Genomic DNA, 6527 nt, shown 5'->3' on the forward strand with positions numbered 1-6527 from the left:
TTATACAAAAGTACATACAAGAGGAAGTGAGGGGAAAGGGAAAAATAATACAAGGGGGACAAATGAATGCCAGTAGAGGGGGCAGAGAGAGAAGAGGGGAGGGGAGGGGAGGGGAGGGGGGATAGTAGAGGATAGGAAAGGCAGCAGAACACAACAGACACTAGTATGGCAATATGTAAATCAATGGATGTGTAACTGATGTGATTCTGCAATCCGTATATGGGGTAAAAATGGGAGCTCATAACCCACTTGAATCAAAGTGTGAAATATGATATATCAAGAACTATGTAATGTTTTGAACAGCCAACAATAAAAAAAAATAAAAAATAAAGCAGAACTTGGGTTTCCCTCCTGGTAGCAGCCAGCTCTGAGAATACAAAACTGGACAAGGGTAATCCTGCTTCCAGACTCATTTGGTTCCCATTTGGGGCAATGTCGCTGCCTAGGGTCCTGGAGGACCCTGTCCCAGAGCACTGTTCTCAAGCTTACCAGAACTTGAGGAGGCTTTTAGATAACTGCAATGAGTACTGGTTGAAAACAAAGCAAACCATGTTAGGGGACACACGTCTAGCTATAGCTGGCCAAGCTTCCCACCCCAACCATAAGTGAGATGGGGAAGGATTAGAGCCTGCTAGATGGCAAACTCCCCATTTCAAGTCAGATGGGATGAAAGATTCTTCAGCCTCTAGGATCACTGCCCATTTGTAAACTTTTTCTCTTCTTGAACTTCAAGTCTGCTTGTGTGACTCATTGTGTCTGTCTCTGCTTGTCTATCAATTTGCCTCCTTAAAAAAAAAACTGAATAAAACAGAGTAAACTGTCTCCCTTTCCTTTCTGAGAGCAGAGAATAAAGCAGTCACATGTCAGAGGCACATTTTGCAGGTTTTATTTCTGTCAGCAATATTCTCCCCCCATAATTGCTATAGAAACACAGAATCCCTCCATTCTTTTGTGCCTGCTGACAGACTTCACTTTAACTTACCCTCAGATGAACCTGACCCCGGCTCAGGGCTGGCGACAGCACATGCCAGCAACCAGGGACATGGAAGAGTAGATTGAAAAGCACCTATCCTGTTGATGCCAGATGTGCCCTCCCTTCCCCAAACAGAGCTCATTCTCATCTAACTGAAGGTGCAGCACTGGGTGTCAGAAATCAGACGTGATGCCACCCACATGGTGACATGAACCACAGAGGCAGTTCTGGAGAAACAGCAGGAAAGAGTGTGCATGCTCTCTGGAGGGCTGCTGGATGTGCCCATGCCTGGGCACCTGAGGGTCAGCCTCACAGAAGGCTTCAGCTTGGATTTGGACGTCCCAGAACTCTGAACCACCCAAAGGAGGAAGAAGAGGCATCTTCCCATCTGGTTGCATGAGTGCCCTTTGGAGGCTGACCGACAGTAAGAAACAAAAGCAAGCCCCTGCAGGTCCAGCTTCTCCATTGCTGGCACAAATGCCTTCAGCTCCTGGAAGCCAGAGACGCCGCCAAAGAAGGCTGCTCCTGTTGTGCATAAGCTAATGTAATGGCCTGCTGTGACACCTGCTCAGGGACTCTGGCACCCAGGAAAGAGCTGTGTCAGACTACAGGGACAGGTTGGTTGTTATAGCCATAGTGAGATAACACAGAGGCTCATCGTGCAGAGAGGCCAAGATTTCCTTAAAAGCCTTTGCATGGAGATTTGATTAAGCAGAGACTGGCCGAACCTGTAATAACCCTAACCCTCTACCCCGGGGAAAGATTTTGTTCCAGGCAATGTGGGCTGCCCAAATACACAGAGTGTGGGTTATGCATTTCACAAAATTATTCCATAAATCCTGAGATGAGCTTCTAGAAAAAGGAAAATCAAAGTAGATGAAGATGAATAAATATTAATGAATCACTTCCTGTCTGTGGCAGGAGGAATGTGAGGCAGAGTTAATGACTGTTAACAGACAACATCAGCACTGAATATTGCATGGAGTAGTGGAGGTGGACCTCAGAGATGGGGTCACTCACCCATGTGTGCAGTGGGCAGCACTTAGAGACCTTACAAAAGCTATAGGAGAATGACATTTCTCTGAGCAAGAGGCTAGACTTTCTAGCAAACTTTTCGGAGTGAACTGGTATATGGTATACATAGTAACAGCACATTTACTAAGCAAAGACTGGCAGATGCAGGGTAGCTATTACTATGCCCACTTCCTTGTTGAAGAGACTGAGGTTTAGAGAAAACACTGTGCTCCACATCATATGTCTGGTAAATGGCAAAGCTGGGATTCAAATCCACAACTCTCTGGACTCCAAAGTCCAGCCCTGCCCAATACGGCTGCTCAGCACGTTTCTTCCTTCCTGCATTATTGTGTAAGCTTTGGACCACATCTGCATGGCTGAATGTAGACCCTCCATTGGTTTAGCATAAGGTGCAGCATCTCACACATAGTAGGTGTTCAATAAATCAATAAATATTTGTTGGATTAGATTGAGTTTCCTGCCAGGGAAAGAAAATAACTTTTCCTTCTTCTCAAAGGTAGGTAGAGGTCCACAAAATAAATCCCTCCCTCAGGGAAAGATAGCTAACTGGTGAAACCTGACCCCCTTACAGGCAGACACACTGATACCATCGTCCCCATCATTATTGTTATCATTATTATATGGCTGCTCAGATTTTGAGCAGCTGATGCAGAAGTGAAAGATCTGGCAGCCCATAAGTGGTGCTTTAGCAACAGCCCCCACTTCAGCACCTTTTCTTTCAAGGGGGACCTCCCAGGGGCTGCCAATCACACCTCTTTTCCTCAAGCACAAAACTCACTTAAAACATTTTTTTTTAAATTAACAAATGGAAGAATGGGAACAGACTTTCTTTAGCCTCTTTGTCACGTCCCCACCCAGACAGCTAAAATGTTTCACTTGTCAGTCAGCAGTAAATACCAGGTTCATGCTTTGTACTGTACCTCCTTAGAATAGACATTGCTAATGGCCTTGATGGCATCCCTGATTTCTGAAGCACATGTGAGAAGGCAAGAGACAGGGGAGGCCAGGGGAGGAGGGGGGTGGTGGGAAGGAGAAGTTTGCAGGCTGGAGTGGATGCTGTTGCATGTCTTTGTTTTGGGAAGTCTCATCTTTCTAATTCTGGTTTCATTTTTTTTGTTTGTTTGTTTGTTTGTTTTCATGTTCTTCTGAAAGTTTTTGCAAGTGTTCACAATACTCTCAGTGATGAGCGATTCTAACCCTTGGGTCTAAGGGAGAAAAACAGCCCTGCTTTCTACTGACAGCTTGGCTTAGATGGGGGAGGCCTGTCTCAGCCCTTTCTATGGGCTACAATGGAGGCCACAGGCTTAGAGGCATCCTCACTGCCCCCTCGGATGCAAGCAGATGCCACCAATCAAAGCAAGAGCCTACTTTCCTGGGACCTGAGTGTTCAAGCTTCGCTGCAGGAGATGGGCTAGCGGGCCTGGATGGCAGAACACACGGTTAGTGATGTGCAGACAGTCTATTTGTCTGAATAATTGATGATCATTTGCCAGGCAATAGTTGGGGCTGGCTATTCCTTCAAATAAAAATAGAAGGAGGAAAAAGGCAGAGAGTGATGGCCAGCTAGGAAGTTTCTTTCCTACAACCACAAGTTATTGGTATCATATTATGCCCCGTGGCTCTTTAGATGAATAAGACCCAGCCCTGCCCTCAAGCAGCCACAGTCTCTATTTCCCATCCCCAGATTCACTGATCAAATTGCCAATGAGCACAAGTTGTTGGAAAGACTTAAATATTAATTACATGATCCTGAACAAGGGATGCTATTATGGCTTAGATATGAGGTGTCCCCCCAAACAGTGAAATGATTGAGTTATGAGAACTTTAACCTAATCAGTCCATTAATCCACTTGCATGGATTAACCCAGTGGTAACTTTAGGAAGGTAGAGTGTGGCTGGAAGAGTAGGTTACTGGGGACATGTCTTTGGGGTGTAGATTTTCTCCCTGGTTAGTAGAGCTGTCTCTTCCTCTGCTTCCTGGTGGCCGTCTCCTGAGCTGCTTTCCTCCCTCACACTCTTCCACCATGATGCTCTGCCTCATCTGGGGCCCAAAATAACAGAAGCAGCAGCCTATGGCCTGAGACATCTGAATCCCTGATCACCAAATAAACTTCCTCCTCTATGTTGTTCTCATTGGGTCTTTTGGTCACAGTGGTGAAGAAGCTGACAAAAACAGACACAGTAAAAAGTATCTCCTGAGCATTTTCCCCAAAACATAAATATCCTTATGTGCTGCTCATTTAAACCTATTTCCCCAATCCACCTCTCTACAAAAATACTGGCTTTCCCATCACCACCTTATTCTAGTTCTCTAACCCTGAACATCCCACAGCTCTCTTCTTAATACCATGGCTATTCAATCTGTTTCACATTTACTGTGTGTCACTTGAGAGTCTAATTCCTTAATGGGCATATGACATAGACAATTCATTTTTTTCCTTTTTTTTATTAGTTGTTCAAAACATTACAAAGCTCTTGACATATCATATTTCATACATTAGATTCAAGTGGGTTATGAACTCCCATGACATAGATAATTCAAATATTTCTTTTTTTTTTTTGTACCAGGGATTGAACTCAGGGGTACTTGGTCACTGAGCCACATCCCCAGACCTATTTTTGCATTTTTTTTAGAGACAGGCTCTCACTGAGTTGCTTAGCACCTCACTTTTGCTGAGGCTGGCTTTGAAATTATGATCCACTTGTTTCAGCCTTGTGAGCCCCTGGGACTACAGGCATGCGCCACCACCCCTGACCAAATATTCCATTTTATAGATGAGAAGACTGAGTTTCATCTCTGATAAATAACTTTTCCTTGTCGATCACTGAATGAGGTCACTTCGCTGAAGAATTCCCCTTCTGAATTTACCGTCTGGCTCAGTCAGCCTTGGTTCTCATCCTGACCCCTCTTGGTGACAAAGCTTTGCTCTCTTTTTTCCACAAGGGAAAATAACATCAGCTCCTGCATCTGCTGACCATAGCATGAAAATTACAGGTGTGGACATACTTAACTTCCTCCCTTCTGTTCTTGTAGAGAACTGCAAGGTGGCCTGTGTCTGAACCAACCCAGTAGAAGAGGCTTCAAGGCTCAGGTTGTCATTTGTACCATGCCACATCCAATGGCACAATCTATTCATTTGTGTGGTTTTTCTTGACTTATAATATAAGCATTTCAAACACCCTGGGAAAGAATGCCAGCTTTCCCAACAGTCCAGCGACTCCTGATGCAGGGTCTCCATAGACCGACTGACATTCCACACACAGCCAGATCATGAAGGGTTTAGTTTTAAAGGTAATAATAAGATCACAATTTTCACGAGCCCTGATTTGACTTCATTCTCTCTGGAGGCCTGCACCCCCATTCTCTCCAGAACATCAACTTTAATTTAAAGGCCTGTCAAAGATCCTTGAAGGCCTAAATCTTTCCCTTCCAGCTGGTCAGAGATATTGGCATATTAATCTATTTAGTAATTATGCGAACAAGCTCTGACCATGTGTTATTGAAAATTAAACTATCAAAATGTGTCCAATCAAATCGCTCAATTCCTCAATCCCGTTGTGTCATTAGATTCAACACCAAGATTAATTACAAAGCAATGGGCCAGGTTTGCCAGATGTTCAGCTGACACTAGTCAAGGTACATCTGTTTCCTTACCTTACAACTGAAGACTCGGCCTCTGATTCTACAGTTGCTGAACTGGCTTGGGTTCCATTAGCCTAAAAATGCCTGGTATTGACTCCATCAAAACGTCACTGTGCCACCTGCTCTTTGCAACTGCTGCACAAAAGCCCCTGTCAGCAGATGATCAGTCCTAAAAGAATGACAATGGAGTAAGAACTACCCATTTTGTGCTTTGAGATAAGGGAGGAGGCTGTTGCTTTGAGGAGAATTAAAATTACAAGGACTTGGAAGTCACAGATTTGGGCTGTAGCCCAGAATCTCTGGCCTTTTCTCTCCTGGTGCAATGTTTTGGTAAATGACTTCCCTTCCTGTCTTGGCAGTGTCACCACCTGTTAGGTAAACACCACCCAGCTAGAGCGCTCAGGGCACACACAGAGAGAAGAATCTCAACCATAATGCAGAATGGGTATTACCCTGGCTCCCTACCACTTCCTGGCTACATAACCAAGAGAAAATCAGGCTTGCCATTTCTGAGCTTTCTCAGCTATAAATTGAGGAGATAAAAATACTTACCTTGCAGGGTTTTGAGAATTGTGAAAGAATATACAAAAAGTACCTGGCACATTGTGTAGTATTAAGCACTTAGATTCTTTTTTTTATTTTTTATTTTTTTTATTTTTTTATTTTTTAATTTTTTATTGTTGGCTGTTCAAAACATTACATAGTTCTTGATATATCATATTTCACACTTTGATTCAAGTGGGTTATGAGCTCCCATTTTTACCCCATATACAGATTGCAGAATCACATCAGTTACACATCCATTGATTTACATATTGCCATACTAGTGTCTGTTGTGTTCTGCTGCCTTTCCTATCCTCTACTATCCCCCCTCCC

The sequence above is a fragment of the Marmota marmota genome, unplaced genomic scaffold, assembly GCF_001458135.2.
Source record: "Marmota marmota marmota unplaced genomic scaffold, marMar, whole genome shotgun sequence".
NCBI classification, from domain to species: domain Eukaryota; kingdom Metazoa; phylum Chordata; class Mammalia; order Rodentia; family Sciuridae; genus Marmota; species Marmota marmota.